General features: G+C 37.3%; 1 long non-coding RNA gene across 1 annotated transcript; it reads right to left on the bottom strand.

The window, feature by feature from the left end:
- Positions 1–5,188: 5,188 nt before the first annotated feature.
- Positions 5,189–13,444, bottom strand: LOC121010865 (uncharacterized). Its single transcript, XR_005781393.1, has 3 exons — positions 13,333–13,444; positions 13,175–13,258; positions 5,189–5,267 (listed from the first exon to the last, which is right to left on the bottom strand). It is a non-coding gene; the product is annotated as an uncharacterized LOC121010865 (long non-coding RNA).
- Between the last annotated feature and the right edge of the window lie 4,093 nt (positions 13,445–17,537).

Below are 17,537 nucleotides of genomic sequence, written 5' to 3' on the forward strand. Positions count from 1 at the left end.
TGTCTTTAGTGACACTCGGTCTTTTGATTGGAGAACGTAGTTCTTTTATAGTTACAGTAATCATTGACGAGTGTGCACTTACTGCAATTTTGTTAACTGTTCTCTGGCTGTTTTGCAGTTCCTTTGTTCATTTTTTTCTCCTCTTGACCTCTTCCCTTCTGGTTTCATGATTTTCTTTAGTGGTATGTTTATATTCATATGTCTTTCATGTGTCTGCTATAGGTTTTTGTTTTGTGGTTACCATATGGCATACATATAATAACATATTTATAGCCATCTATTTTAGCTTGGGTAAATTCTAACGCCTTACATATTTACTCTTTTGACTCCCACATTTTATGTTTCTGAGTTATATTTTACATCATTTTCTTATAAATTCCTAAGATAATTATTGTGGTTAGTTATTTTTTACTACTTTGTCTTTTTAACCTTCATACTAATTTTGTAAAAGCTTAATCCACCACCTTTAGTTTATATTTATCTTGTTGTTGTTGTTGTTGTTGTTGTTGTTGTTGTTGTTGTTACTAGTTAGCATGTTTTAATGCCAGCTTACAAAAGTCCCTTTTAACATTTATTTTAAGGCTCTTTCACGGGTGATGAAATCCATTAGTTTTAGACTGTCTGGAAAACTCTTGGCCACTCCTTCAATTCCCAAGGACAGCTTTGCCCTGTAAAGCATTCTTGGTGGGATTTTATTTCTTTGTGCACTGTGACTATATCATGCCAGTGCCTTCTGGCCTGACAAGTTTCTGCTGAAAAATCTGCTTATTGTCGTAGTGGGATCGTTTGTACATAACAGGTTGTTTTTCTTTTGCTGCTTTTAAGATCCTGTTCTTTCACTTTGGACTTTAAAAGTTATAACACGTCTTGTTGTGTGTGTCTATTTGGAAGTCTCTGGACTTACAGGATCTTGATATCTCTTTCCATTTGCAGGTTAGGCAATTTTTCATGCATCATTTCTTCACATACTTTTTCTATCCCTTTCACGCTCTCTTTTCCTTATGGGACCCCCATAATGTGAATATTGGTCTGCTTGATGTTGTCCCATTAGTCTCTTAGCTTTATTCACATTTTTCCTTCTCTACATTTTTGCTGCTCTGATTGAGTGAGTTCTAGTGTCCTTTTTCTGAGTTCACTGATCACTTCTTCTGCTTTATCTGTTCTGTTCTTAAACCCCTGTAGTGTATTTTTCAGTTCAACTATTGTATTCTTCAGCTCTGTGACTTCAATTTGTACTTTGTTATAATTTCTGTCTCTTTGTGTCTCTTTGTGTTCATTCTTCTCTTTAGTTCACTGAGCATGTTTATAATAATTATTTTGAGCTCTTAATCAGGTACATCACTAACCTGAGATATTTGCTTTTTTTTCTAAACTTTTCTTTTTATTTTAATTTAGATCCAATTACTCTCTTTTTTTTTCATTTCTCTCTCTCTCTCTCTCTCTCTCTCTCTCTCTCTCTCTCTCTCTCTACTAGTTAAGTACCTCCCCCTGTCTTGAAGGAGTGGCTTTGTGTAAGGAGACAAACCATATTGTTCAACCCTGCCCTAGTTGTTAGTTGTCTCTTCAACCTTTGCAATTGTTCAAGCATCCTCTTTTACTTATAATGATTCCCCAGTCTAAAAGGTCCCTTTCACTGGCACTTGAAACGGGACCAAAGGGAATCTGAAGATAGAACCTGCTGCCTTAGATCTCTGGAAAGGATTACAGTCACCTTTTAGATGTGTATTTAATTAGAAGTCGGCCCCTCGGGCCAACACTATGAAGATAACCTAATTAACCTCTTTCATATAAAGCCTAGGCTCTTGAGACTATTGATTCTTGCTGTGTCTAGGGAGTGGTAGTTATCGAAGAATCCTTTCTCTGTTAGGTATAGTCTTGTGGGACCCCAGGTAATTAGCCCTGCAGGCCACTGGAGCCAGGCAATCTGGTGTCTTTTGGGCAGCAGCCAGAAAAGTCAGGTTGCCGGAGGTGGTTACAAAGTCTTTTCCAAGAAGTAACATCAAGCTGGAGTCAAAAGATGGCATATACCGTGGAGCAGAGAGAGTATAAAAATGGTGCCCACCAGCCATCTTCCCTGAAGAGCATCCTAGTAGCCCTCTACATGTGTATTAAGTTACATGCCCAACCCTCAGGCGGACAATTGAAAGTGAGTAAAGGAGCCTCTTTAACACAAAATCTGGGCGCCTATCAGTTAGTGCTTTTGCACTGGTCTCTGGAGCAGGTGAGTCCAAAAGGATGATTTTTTGAAAAACTGTTTATCAGTTTGCTTTAGGTCTTCAGGATGTCAATTCTACTGTTTTTCAAGGTTAGATATCTGAGGGTTTGAGGTTCCTGATGTGCTGTTCAAACCCTTTGTTTCTCAGAGAGAATCTTCAAATTTGGAGTTACCTCCTGATCGTCACCGTACTGGAGGCATTGAGATTTCGTTTCAGCCTCCGACATCGACTTGTTGGATTTTGTTTTGGTTTGTTGTTTGCCTGATAAGTGTAGGTGTTGCTTAGCCAGTTTTTACATTTTTTTCTGAGGAAACTGTTTCATATGTAGCTTTAGGTTTAGTGTGTCCATAAAAGGAGGTGAGTACCAGATCTTCCTATTCCATCATCTTGAAACAGAACCTTGTCTGTTAAGCAAATTTGAGTCTTACAGAAAATTCTCTTACTGATCTTGGATTAACTTTTCAATAACAGCATATTAAGAGTTTTTCAATTTGCAGTTCTTTTTGCTTTGAAAAAATCTGCTTGGAAGTGCTTATAGTTAAGTTGCTAAAAGTACTCACCGTCTAAAGGCTCCTGTGCCATGTTTTTATATGATTAAAAATAGATGGGTTGGTAAAATATTGATAAGATCTTTTTGACTCACAAATAGAACTATACCCCCATTGCACATTATTTCACACTCTTACGAAGGTTTCCAGTATCTTTAGGAGACTTCAGTGCAAATAACTTTGAGAAGAAAAGCATTTGGAGAATGCTTTTAACCCACACATATTTTTCACTATTGAAATTGATCCTCAACCCGTTGGTAAGTTTTTGTATCAAGATAGTTCCATAGTTCTGTGGATTAGAACTATTCCTCTCTATTGTCCACTTAAAAAAAATCAGCCTTGGGGCACCTGGGCGGTTCAGTGGTTTAAGCATCTGACTTAGGCTCAGTTCATGATATCATAGTTCGTGGGTTCTAGCCCAGCATAGGTTCTATGCTGCCATCACAGAGCCTATTTGGGATTCTCTCTCTCCCTCTCTCCTGCCCCTGCCGCCCCCTCCCCAGAATAAATAAAGTTAAGAAAAGAATCAACCTTATCTCAACAGGGAATGAATAAAGATGAACATCTCGACACCATATCTTTATTTTTTTATGTTTTCTTCAGTCTTTCCCATTGAAATTATAATATGTCTTCCATTTTTTTAAATTAACCTGGTTATGCTTCACCATCTTCAAATCTAAAATAAAAACAGACAAAAAATAACTTCAAAAGTAAAATCATGGCATCAGGAAAGAAATCTCAAGGATACTTCACACTTATCTGGAGTTGTTATTTATGCGGATACCTTTGCTAATGCTCCCATCTGATCATTTTCTCCAGATACATGTTGAATTCTAGAGAATTTTGAGGGAGTTTGAATAAAACAAAGGACGTCAAATTTAGCCCCAAGATTCCTTGTTCTAACTGAGGTTTTGGTCTCCCACATCATCTCTATCTAGCCTATCAACTTTTAGCTGCTTTACAGGCTTCCCAGTAATATTTCATACCAAAAATGTTTGAAAAACATATGTATAAGATGAATCTTCTCATTTGAGTCACCTGCCTTTTAGGCTACAAGCAGGAGGAAATGTTACTGCATTCTTATATAATGAATTTGGGATATATATTTTATCAATAATTAGCATAGATTTTTCCAGTAAATAGTAATGCAATGAACTCCACTATATTCTTAATTCCAGATTAGGTGTGCAAATCTAGTTTCACATTTTTTAAATTTAAAATAAATCCATGAAGGAATAACTGAGAACCAAGTATATGATGAGCTATGAAATGTTCTGTATTAAATGCGGGTGAGACATGGGGCACCTGGGTGGCTCAGTTGGTTGTACCTCTGACTTCGGCTCAGGTAATGATTTAATGGCTCATGAGTTCTAGCCCCACATTGGGCTCCGTGCATAGCCTGATTCAGATTCTGTGTTTCTGTCTCTCTCTACCGCTCTGCTGCTCACGCTTGATTGCTCGTTCTCTCTCTCTCTCTCAAAAATAAATAAATGTTAAATTTTTTTTAAATAAATAAATGTGAATAAGATATTCTCTAATATATGGCTTTGTCAATACAGTATTAGTAAAGACAATCTATGTTACTTACCTGCCTGGCTTTAATCCATGCTCATAGCTAATGTAGGCTCTTCAGAATTCATATAAAATCTTAGGGTAACTCTTACATATGCAGTTGTTTTCTGTTTGTTTGTTTGTTTACATACATTAAATACTTTGGATTAATGTCAATTCACTTTTCCTCTCTCACTTTCTCCCTGCCTCTTTTTCTTCCTCCTGTCATTAAACAGATTTATCAGGTGCCTTCTATTTATTGATGTAGGAAATACCTCGAATATTAAAAAATGATAATGTCTAGATATTTTGTCTAAATTTAAGGCACAAATTGCTTACAATATAGGTGTAGAATGGTTAGCATATACAGACTGAAGCAAAAATAAAATCTTTTTTTGTGTGTTTCCTAATACTTATATGACTTACAATCTAAAAAATAAGAGGAATAGAAATTCCAGAAATTTTATCTTCAACTAAAAGAAATCATATCATCACCATAGCTACTTTTCATTATAATTATCTCTTTATCAGGAATTTAGTTAAATGGTTAACATACTTGTTCTTATGTAATGTTTATGACAGCCCTGTCAGGTACATACTATAATATTTATTTTCTCATTGGAGAACTGGGAACAAAGATAGTTGAGTATAAGGCTTACAACACATAAATCACTTAGTGACTATTTGAATCTAGGCATTCTGACACCAGTATCTAAGTTCTTATGGCTGCATTATACTGTTTCATGTTTGAGTTAATATAGAAACTTCTACTTGCTCTTTCCTTTAGTCAAGTAACTTTCCATCTGTCCACATTACTTCTTTGATGCTCTATTGCGTAAATGTGTAATGGAAACAGGTTTCACCTACCTTTGGGAGACATACATGTTGAGCATGATAAGCTGCTTCTTGGTCCTTTTATCATAAATCTTGTTCAGAAGCCTCTGTATTGCCCCTGTCAGATTTATAATTAAAATGAGACATGGAGCTCCCCCCCCCAGAAATGGTCATTACAGTACAATTTTTAAAGGTGACATTTTTCAAATTACTTTGGTAATCCCAGTTTTCTTTATGTTTAGAAGATCTCCTATTGCCTGGAGGCCAGGTTTCCCTTTTCAACCAAGGAAGACAATTTTTTATTTAAAAACAAAACAAAACAGAACTTCTCACATTCTGTTTTATTCTTCTACAGTATGTGTGGTTTGGGCTTTCTGGTACTTTCCTTGACTGTATATTCTTTTTAGCTTTCTGATTGATTTTTCTCTGAAAAAATCCTCTCTCCTATCTTATTCCTCCCCTGCATCGTCATATGTACACTGCATTTTTCATTACTTTCAAAAAATAGTTGAAGTGAGAACTGGCTGAAAGTTTGTCATTATTAGCCTCTGGTTGACCCTGGGCACCAAGTTATGATAGGAAAACATAGGATAAAATAGGCAGAGAGGGAAAGGATAAGACCTGAGGTCACAGGGTGGGGAAAAACTTATTTTGGAACAATGCCGAGGTGCCTGACCACAACATACCCCCTCAGGCTTAAGGTTCCTCTTAAGAATGTAACAGATCATTAGTCAGATTCCTGAGGGGGGAGTAGATGTCCAGCTCTCTCTCTCTGCCCCTCCCTAGTTTGTTCTCTCTCTCTCTCTCTCTCTCAAAAATAAATAAACTTAAAAAAAAAAACAAACAGGGAATACCAGAGAGTGGTGGGAGTTGGGGGCTAATTTTTTCCAGGAAGTGAAATATGAAGCAGGAAAATACTTAACCTTAATAATTTTTTCAAAACGTGTGCAGTTTTCAAAAATCAGTACTTTTTAAAAATTTTTATTTATTTTATATTGTTTTTAATTTGAGAAAGAGAGAGAACATGCATAACCCGGGGAGAGGGGCAGAGGAGGAGAGAGAATCCCAAGCAGTCTCCACACTCAACGGGGAGACTTGATCCCACAACTTGATCAAGGTGAAGCTTGATCCTACAACTCAGGGATCATGACCTGAGCTGAAATTAAGAGGCAGAGGTTCCACCAACTGAGCCATCTAGGTGCCCCCCAAACTCAGTACTTTTTAATGAAATGGCTATTTCAGTGGCCTTAAGATGTTTAAATGTTTTTGAAGAACAATTACCTAAAATAATTCAGGGTTTAGGTTTTATAAGGTAGCTCCAAATGTCAAATAAATTACGAAGTTAAAAAGTTACATTATTTGGACTATTAGGTTAAAGACTCACTGAGGAAATTCAGGTTTTTCATATTAGTATTACCTCCACTCCCCCACCCCACCCCCCCATACATTGGAAAGCACTGGAATGTAATGGTTTACAGCACTGTCTCTTCCCCAACTCAAATACTGAGTTTCTTCATTTAGTAGCTGTGTGATCATGAGAATGTTACTTAAACTCTAGTTGCTGCCTCTGTCAAAAAAGAGGCATGGTAACAACACATACCTCCCTGAGCAATTTAGAATAAAGAAAGATAACCTCTTACCATAGTGCTTACTATTTAATAATACTCAAAAATAATAAATGTGACTACAGGTATTAACAATTATCTCATGCACTCCCATATTAATGACACATAGTATAAAATCTTTTGTTTCTAATTTTCATACCTCAAATTTATGAATACAGTTCATGGATTAATTTATGATAATCCATTACTAATGTTACTATATCAGTATTTTATGTGTCATTTCTCTCATCAGGAAAACACTATAAATAAGTCAGCAAAAAAATAATGTAAACCTCAGAGATAACATCTTTCTCATGATATACCCATGAAAATATAATACAATCCTAATTCAGTTTAAGCATTGCTAGGAGCCCAAAAGGAGAAAAGTAGAAACTAAATGATTTTGAAATGCTTTTTTTTCTTTTTTCTTTTTTTTTTACTTCTTTCTATTATCAACAAAACAATCAAAGAAATATTTTTGAAACTTTAAGTCATATATCACCCTCTAATAACTACTAACAACTAGAATAAAATCCCATGTTACTGTTACAACATTTAAATCTCTACATTCTTGCCCCCTGAATCTGTCTCAGCTTCCATTCTATTGTTATCACCCATAGTTTCTTCGCACCCCACTGGCCTTTTTGCTATTCTCTGGGAAAACGCACAATCTCATACTTTTAGATTTGTGCACTTTCCCTTCTCTCTATGTAATATTATTTCCCCCAAATAGTTCACTGTGTCACTTCATCTATGGTGTTCCTGTTAACCTCCCCTAGGAGCACTTCCTTAACCATCCTATCTAAAGGTACGCTTATCACTATTTTCTTACTTTTTAAATTTTTCAGGACAGAATATTTACCCACCTAGCACAAATAATAGTAAATATGTGTGTTTATAGTTTTTCAGTTCATGTCCCCACACTAGAATATACATTTTATAAGAGTAGAGTTATTTTGGCAAGAAACAGACTCTTAAGTTTAGAGAACAAACTGAGAGTTACTAGAGGGGCAGGAGGCGCAGGGCTGGGTGGGGGAAACAGGTGATGGGGATTAAGGAGTGAACTTGTTGTGATGAGCACCTGGTGTTGAATGGAAGTGTTGAATCATATATTGTACACCTGAAGCCAGTAGAACACTATGTTAAATACAAAACTAAATACAAACTTGAAATACAAATTTTAAAAAAGAATTACTGTTAATTTTTGGTGCAATAAAAAAAAGAATAAAGCTCCCTCCCCCCCCACCCCCAAAAAGAAATAACTTTCACGTATTTGAGGTTTGGAGTTGAGAAGTTTACTGTAAAATAATTTTTAAAAAACAAGTATTGTTATTACAAGAATATATTTTTTGGAATAGATACAGAGGATCAGATTTGCAATTGGAAACAACTTAGTGTAATTAGCTTCATAAATGCACTGGGAGATATTAATGTAACCTCTCTGTTAAATTGGTGATTAATAATAGCAAGCTGACAAAATTCAAAGGGAAAAAAAAATAAAAACCTTTCTAAGACGTCTTAAAAAAAAAAAGTAATGTTTTATTTCACTGTTATATGCCCACTGCTTTGAAAAGTAACAGGTGCTCAGTATGTGCTCAATAAATATATACTAAATAAATAGTAAGTGCTCGAAAATATTTAGTGAAGGAATACATTAAATATTTTATGAACTACTTCCAGCTAGGTACGAATAGTTGGTATCAGACAAAGCATCATAACATATAACTGCAAAATCTGAATGATACCCCGTAGGTAACATCTGATATAGAACAACTAAAGGTCTGAAAACGTACGGGAGCCAAGGTCAAAAAGAGATCACAGCACAGAAGATTTTTACTTTGATTTTACTTTGGGTAGACTTTTACTTTGAGGTGAAACCATTGTTTTAGCTGAAGCTTCCAGGTCTAGAAGCCAAATAGCTCAAATTCTCTGAAACAGAGAATCAAGTGCTGAAAAATCCCAGAGTAAAAGATTGGAGGGACAGTGAATGAAGTGGAAAGTGATGAGTGAGACATTGACAGACCGAATGGAATTGGAGACATTTTTATGAAGGTAGAGCAAAGAGCTCTCACGAGCCCAGGAAAACAGGGTAGAAGACATGGATACAAATGTACTGTCTAAAATAAGCACTAAGTAAATTAGTTAAGAAATAGATATCAAAAGAAGTCTTGGGGTGCCTGGGTGGCTCAGTTAAGCGTCGGACTTCTGCTCATGCTCTTGCGGTTTGTGAGTTCAAGCCCCACGTCAGGGTCTGTGCTGACAGCTCAGACCCTGGATCCCGCTTGGGATTCTGTGTCTCCCTCTCTCTCTCTGTTCCTCCCCGACTCGCACTAGGGCTCGCTGTCTCTCAAAAACAAAGAATAAAAAAAAAAGTCTACAAGGGAAACTTGTATACCTGAAAAATACTTGATTAATCTGAAAGAAGCGCCTCCCCTCCCCCAAAATAGAGAAATTGGTTAAGTGAAATAAACCGGTCACAGATGGACAAGTACTTACTTGAAGTATCTAAAGTACCCAAAGTCTTGAAAGCAGAGTAGAAAGTTGGCTACTAGGGCCTGGGGCAGTGGTGGGGGTAGGGGAGAGACCTCCGGGGAGGGGAAAGTAGGAGGTTGTTCAAGGGGCATAAAGTATCTGTTCTGCAAGCTGAATCCATTCTAGAGCACAACAGTAGTGCCTGTAGTTAATAATGCTGTAGTGTATTCAGCACATTTGTTCAGAGGGAAGATTTCCTGGTAAGTGCTGTTACCACAATAAAAACTGTTTCGCTAAGAGATCACCTTTCTTCTAAAATCAAAACGCATGCTGTGACTTTAAGGAGTCAAGTAGACATAAGTTCTGCACTCCTTCAGGCCCCGTGTTTTTATTCGACTATGAATTATCATCATGATTTTGCCTCTAATATCGTTTGAAGAGCAGAGCTCTTTCTGTGACTTTTTCCCTTCATGTCAGGTTTTCCTGAGGTTGAGAAAAGGAACACAGCAACATGTTTTATAGGTATTTGCTTTAGCAGCATTGAAGTATTTTACACTCAAGAAAATAATCTAAGCATATTAATTATAGATGGTAGAGTTTTGGTAAACAGTTTGGCTTTTAAATATCACAGTTTCAGTGATAACAACAATCAGCCTGTTTATTTACGAACAAAATGCTGTTGAAATAGTGTGTTATACATAAGAGTCTTACTGGGTGAAGTATTATTTTACAAAAGGCCACAGATCCTGTAATTTCATTGTATAATAGCTAACATTAGTATTTAGCTAAAGCTTTAATGATACTTTTTACTTAGATTGAAAAGTGAATTTTCTTTGTTATTAATTTTTTTTTAATTTTTTAACGTTTATTCATTTTTTGGAGAGAGAGCATAAATGCAGGAGGGCAGAGAGAGAGAGAGAGAGAAGGAGACAGAATCTGAAGCAGGCTCCAGGCTCTGAGCTATCAGCAACAGAGCCAGATGTGCGGTTCAAACCCACGGATGGTGCAATCATGACCTGAGCTGAAGTCATACACTTAACCAACTGAGCCACCCAAGTGGTCCTGAAAAGTGAATTTTCTATGGTGAGATAGATAGCTATACCCGCATGTGCTAAATATTTTGAAACAGAGATTATCGTTAATCACACTCTTGACCACATGTCTTAAAAAATCAGAGAAGGTAAAAGGGAGAAACACGAAGTGTCTCTCCAATTTAAGCCCTACTTATTCTGTAAGCATTACATTATGAATTCTGTATTTTATCTTGTTTTCATATTCATTGTAAGGTCTTTGACCTGTCTTTGCTTTTGAAATTGCATTAATGCAATACCTCTGTTTAACTCTGTGTTTTTTACCAACCAAGAATCTATTCTAAATTTCAGATATGATGGGGCGCCTGGGTGGCGCAGTCGGTTAAGCGTCCGACTTCAGCCAGGTCACGATTTCGCGGTCCGTGAGTTCGAGCCCCGCGTCAGGCTCTGGGCTGATGGCTCAGAGCCTGGAGCCTGTTTCCGATTCTGTGTCTCCCTCTCTCTCTGTCCCTCCCCCATTCATGCTCTGTCTCTCTCTGTCCCAAAAATAAATAAACATTGAAAAAAAAATTTTAAATTTTAGAGATGAGCTTAAAGTGTTTACGTTATTCATTTAAGAGCATTTCCTTTTATTGCTAAGGGACTATCCCTCACCTTTCCCCTCCTTGATTGGATGATGCACTGGCAATCTGCTATACTAATTAAACATCTTACAATCTGTACTCATTTTATGTTATTTCAGAAAATGAGTAGTCAGTTATTTTACACTTACCTTTTGTATAACCACAGGAAAGTGAACTATAAGTTGAATTTTAGCCAGAGACTTACTCTTACATGTATACATCTATGATACATCCTACATTTATTTCTGGTAGATTATCTTTTCAAGCTTTTATTTAAAATCCAGTTAGTTGGGGTATCTGGGTGGCAGAGTCAATGAAGCATCTGACTCTTGATCGTGGCTCAGGTCATGATCTCACGGTTCATGAGTTCGAGCTCTCCATTGACCTCTGCGCTAATGGTATGGAGCCTGATTGGAATTCTCTCTCTCATGCTCTCTCTCTGCCCCTCCCAGGTTTGCTCATGCTCTGTCTCTCTCTCTCTCTCTCTCTCTCAAAGTAAATAAATGAATAAATTATACAAAACTATAAACAATAATAAATAATTTCTTGTGTAGCATTAGCTTGAGGTATACAATATATATCCTGCATTTTTTTTATGGCAGCTGCAGATTTTCATAGAGTGAACCAGGACAATTAGGACTTATGCTTATTTCCTGAAGCTAAGTGTCAAAGTCTTTTATTTTTTGCATGTGTGGAAATACTAGTTGGAAAATGACCTTTATGTCCTGGGGTTTGGTACTTTTTTTTTTTTTTTTGAAATTGTGTAACTCTAAATTCAAATTATTTAGCAGCTATAGTTCCTGTACTGTACAAGTCTTTCTTCTTTCATTTTTCAACAACATTGCTACAATTCATGTATTTGTCATAGTTATGATTAAAAAGTTCTTTATAGTGTTTATTAATTATCCTATAATATTTGAAGGGTCTGCGGTGATGTCCTTTTCATTTCTCAATTTGTTGATCTTCTCAAAGAACCAGTTTTTGTCACGTTGATATTTTATGCACATTTTTTGTTTATTAATTTGGTTTTTACCCTGATGGTTTTTCCCTGCTTTACACTACTTGGTTAGATATTGTCCTTCTTTTGCTGGTTTTTTTTTTTTTTCCAACGTTTATTTATTTTTGGGACAGAGAGAGACAGAGCATGAACGGGGAAGAGGCAGAGAGAGAGGGAGACACAAAATCGGAAACAGGCCCGAGGCTCTGAGCCATCAGCCCAGAGTCTGACGCGGGGCTCGAACTCACGGACCGCGAGATCGTGACCTGGCTGAAGTCGGACGCCTAACCGACTGCGCCACCCAGGCGCCCTCCTTTTGCTGGTTTTTAAAGGCAAAACCTGTGGTCATTGACTTGAGATTTTTCTTCTTTTCTGACGCAAGTATTGAGTGCTGTAAATTTCTCTTTTGTAAACACTTTTGATTGTATTCTACATGTTTTGATAGGGTGTGTTTTCATTTTCACTTGGCTTAATACAGTGTAACCTTTCCCTTGATACTTCTTTCACACCAGTCTTTACCTGATTTCCTCAAAGAGTAGGTTAAGGACACATTATTATTATTATTATTATTATTATTATTATTATTATATCTAATCGGCTATAAAAAAGCCTCTATCTGGTATCCTTTCCCTCCTGAATGAGTAACTTGTATTTTTGTAGCTTAAGTCTTGTGACACTGGATTTTTTCAGTGGGTAGTGATGGTGGTATTATTAGTAATGTCTGAGATAGTCTTAATTTCCTTTTTGATATGTGAGGCAGAGAATTATAGATTGAAAGCTGACTTTAACACTGGAAGACATCACTTTACTGCCTTTTGACTTGTCAGGTAAATAGTACGAAGCCCTCTGTATAAGAATCGACTAAAAATGATTAAAGACTGAAACATAAGCCCTGAAACTGTAAAACTGCTGAAAGAAGGCAGGGTTGAAGTTAAAGACACGGATCTTTGGAAATGACTTCACGGGCAACAAAAGTAAAACCAGAGAAGTGCGACTATATAAGAGTAACAGGCTTCTGCATAGGGAACGACCAACGGAGGGAAAAAGTAACATACAGAATGAGAGAAAATATTTGTAAACCATGTATTTGATAAGTAGTTCATTTCCAAAATACATAAGGAACTCCTACAAATTAGTCATACACACAAAAAAAAGCCAAAATAACTAGGTTAAAAAATGGGCAAAGGAACTGAATAGACATTTTCCCAAAGACCTACGGATAGCCAACAGGGATGTGAAAAGAGGCTTTCTCTCACTAATCATCAAAGAAATGCAAATAAGAATCATACGGCTCTCACCTTACACCTGTTAGAATGGCTGTTATCAAGAAAACCAGCAACAAGTGTTGGTGACGGTGGAGAAATCAGAGCTGTTCTGCACGGCTGATGGGAATGTGAAATAGTACAGTCACTATGGAAAAAAGTGTGGAGATTATCAGAAAAAAAAAAAAAACTACCATACGGTGCAGCAATCACACTCTTGGGTATCGATCCAAAGTAATTGACATCCTCTTCTCAAAGAGATCGGTTTACTTCCATGTTCTTCGTAGCACTCTTCACGATATCTGTGATACAGAAACAACCCAAATGTTCAACAGATCATTGAAAAAGAATACATACTATACACATACAATGGAAAATTATTCAGCCACAAAAAGGAACTCTTGCCATTTGTGGCAACAGGGATGGCTTTGGAAGACATTATCCTAAGTAAGTGTCCTTCTGGGACTGACAAATACTGCATAATTCCACACAAATGAAGCATCTAGTTAGAATACTCATAAAAGCTCAAAATAGTAGTTTCCAGGAGGAAGGGGAAATGGTGAGTTATTCAGTGGATTTAAATGTACAGTTATAAAAGAGTACATTGTGCAGAACTGATATACAACATACTGCTTAGAGAAAACAATGTGGTATTGTATACTTAAAAATTTAGAGGGTGGAGCACCTAGGTGGCTCAGTGACTTAGGCATCTGACTCTGAGTTTGGCTTAGGTTATGATCTCATGGTTGGTGGACTTGAGCCCCGCATCAGACTCTGTGCTGGCAGCATGGAGTCTGCTTGGGATTCTTGCTCTCCCTCTCTTTCTTGCCCTCCCCCACTCATGAGCTCTCCTTCTTTTTCTCTCTCCTCTCTTTCCCTCTCTCTCAAAAATAAATAAACTTTAGAAAAATGTTTAGAGGGTAGGGTCATCTGGGTGGCTTAGTCAATTGAGTGTCTGACTCTTGATTGCAGATCAGGTGTGGTCCCAGGGTCATGGGATCAGACCACACATTGGCCTCTGTGCTGAGTGTGGAGCCTGCTTATGATTGTCTCTCTGTCTCTCCCTCTCCCCCCTCCCCATTTCCCTCTTTCCCCAGCTCATGTTCTCTCTCTCCAAAATACAAAATAAATTAAAAAAATTAATTTAGAGGGTAGATCTCTTATTAAGTGTTCCTGGTACGAGAGAAAACAACATAGGGACACAAGGAAGTGATGAATGTATCTATTATCTTGATTGCAGTGATGGTATGACAGATATGCCTACCTATGTCCAAGCTCATTAAATTGTATACATTACATATATAGAGAGAGTTTTTTGTACAACAATTAGACAACTATACATACATATATATATATATATATATATATATATATAAATTATCAGTTTATAATACTCTATTCGGTTTTCCATAGTGCTGTGTGTGTTTCATTTACTCTATAAGATAATGGATAATCTTAAAAACACACAGAATTCTCACCAAGGATCTAAATTAGTAAAAAGAGTATTACAGAATGTTAAAAAAGAAATCTATTTCTTGTTATAAACATATATAACATATAGATTGTATGTTATATATAATCTCTTTCTTACTAGCACATAATAGATAAAATTGATTATAATTAGCATGTTATCTCTCTCTTTTTTTTTTCTTTTTTACATTTTATTTATTTTTGAGAGAAAGAGCACAAATGGGGGAGAGGCAGAGAGAGAGAGGGAGACACAGAATCCGAAGCAGGCTCCAGGCTCTAAGCTGTCAGCACAGAGCCCCACTCGGGGCTCCAACTCACAATCTGTGAGATCATGACCTGAGCTGAAGTCGGACGCTTAACTGACCGAACCACCCAGGTGTCCCAGCATGTTATCTCTAATCTTTGTTAAAATAATAGCAAGATTTCTGTTGTCCAGACCCTGACTTGGTCAGTGGGGAAACGCTATGGTCCTGCCTCAGTTCTTTTTTCAGTATTCTGAAGAGCTCTGTCACTTGCTCAGAATTCCTATATTTGAAGGTTTTACATTATGCCAGTTTCTTGGGCAACAGATTCAATAACTCAATTAGCTGTATTTTCTTCATATGCAAAAAAAAAATGGGTTAAACTAAATGATGTCTAATTTCATATCTAGAATTCTTTTTTTTTAATTTTTTTTTACATTCATTTTTGAGAGACAGAGACAGAGCACAAGCAGGGGAGGGGCAGAGAGCGAGGGAGACACAGAATCTGAAGCAGGCTCCAGGCTCCGAGCTGCCAGCACAGAACCCAATGCGGGGCTCAAATCCACAAACTGCAAAATCATGACCTGAGCTGAAGTTGGACGCTTAACTGACTGAGCCACCCAGGCACCCCCAATCTAGAATTCTTCTGATTCCAAATTAAGACTTTATTTTTATTGAGATATAATTAACAATATAGCATTGTAGGTTTCAGGTGTACAAAATAATGATTCCATATTTGTATGTATTATGAAATAGTCAACAAAATAGGTTTCATTAACATCCAGTGTCATGCATGCAATTTTTTTTTTTTTTAAATGTTAGAGGAAGAGGGCAAGCATGAGCAGGAGACAGGGGCAGAGGGGCAGAGGGACAGAGAGAATCCTAAGCAGGCCTAACACTCAGCACATAGCCTGAAGCAGGGCTTGATCCTATGACCCTGTGATCATGACCTGAAACCAAATCAAGAGTCAGACACTAAACCAACTGAGCCACTCAGGTGCCCCCACAGATAGTTTTTTCTTAAGAGTTTTAAAACTCACTGAACATACTAATTCGCAGTTTCAGACTTTATTTTTTTTAATGTTGATTTTTGAGAGAGAGAGAGACAGAGACAGAGAGAGGGAGAGGGAGGGGCAGAGAGAGAAGGAGACAGAGAACCTGAAGTAGGTCCAGTGCTTTTGGTGCAGAGCTCACCAGGCCGAACCCACCAACCGCGAGATCATGACCTGAGCTGAAGTCGGACGCTTAACTGACTGAGCCACCCAGGCACCCCTCAGTTTAAGACTTTAAATGTTACAGGGGTGCCTGGGTGGCTCAGTCGGTTGGGTGTCTGACTTCGGTTCAGGTCATGATCTCGCGGTTTGTGAGACCAAGCCGCAGGTCGGGGCTCCGGGCTGACAGCTCGGAGCCTGGAACCTGCTTCGGATTCTGTGTCTCCCTCTCTCTCTGCCCCTCCCCCGCTTGTACTCTGTCTCTCTCTGTCTCTCAAAAATGAATAAATGAAAAAAAAATTTTTTTAAAAAGACTTTAAATGTTATATACACTTGTAGTTTCCAAACTTTTTTTATAAATAGGTGGTGTAAAGATCTTTTCTAGTTGAATTGCAAATAAATAAAGAAATTTAAATGAATGAAGTCTAACTAAATGTACGGTCTCTACCATCTCCTACCTTGAGAAAGAATTTTAAGCTGGTTTGAGCAGTTTGACTTTTTCAAGCTAAGATAAAAAGAGTTACAGAGTAGGGGCACCAGGGTGGTTCAGTCCGCTAAGTAGCCAACTTTGGCTCAGGTCATGATCTCCTGGTTCATGGGTTCAGACCCTGTGTCGGGCTCTGTCGTGCTGACAGCTTAGAACCTGGACCCTGCTTCAGATTCTGTTTTCTCCCTCTCTCTCTGCAACCGCCCCTCCTCCCACCCCCCCATTGCTTAAGCTCTGCCTCTCTTTCAAAAAATAAACACTTAAACAAATTTTAAAAAAGTATTACAGAGTAATGAAAAACTTGTTGGAATAAAGATAAAAATAAATACGGAGAGTAATAAAAAAAGAAGTTTCATGAGATTTCCCCATTCACGCACACAAAATTAGACTTCCTGGTAATATTCAGTCCCCTTTCTTTAGGAATACATTCCAGCAGGGCACTTTTCTATCTTCTCTGAGGATTTTTCCACATCTTGATCTAATACCTCAAAATATTCTCCCTAAAATCTGCATCTCTCCTACGCTACTTCCTGTTGATCTCTGTGACACTGTTGCTGTCAGTGCTGGGATGAGAATTATTCCTTTTAGTGTCTTTTCCTTCTATAATCATTTTCGTGTGGATTATAGAACTTCTCTTCCTTCTCCGTCAAACGGGTAGGTTTGAGGAGGTAAAATAAACCAAATGGGAGTTTTAATATGGTCTCAAAAAAAGATACAGTAGTAAAAAAGTTGATAAACAAAGATTGATTTGAATGAGGGGAACTCCTTGACTAAAAGGAAGTAAAATTATGCGTCGAAAAAACTATACTTTTTATCTTTGATTCTCTATATGTAGTATCTCTCTTTTTCCCCCAGTGCCTTCTGGAATTTTTGTTTCTGTTTTGTGTTCAGCGAATTCAATAATGTATATCTAGGTGTTTATGTTTGTTTGGGATTCATCCTCACATTATTCACAGGATCTCGTGGATTTGTCATTTGAGCATCTGTCA

The sequence above is a fragment of the Herpailurus yagouaroundi genome, unplaced genomic scaffold (genome assembly GCF_014898765.1).
Source record: "Herpailurus yagouaroundi ecotype Mexico unplaced genomic scaffold, PumYag 192, whole genome shotgun sequence".
NCBI lineage: Eukaryota > Metazoa > Chordata > Mammalia > Carnivora > Felidae > Herpailurus > Herpailurus yagouaroundi.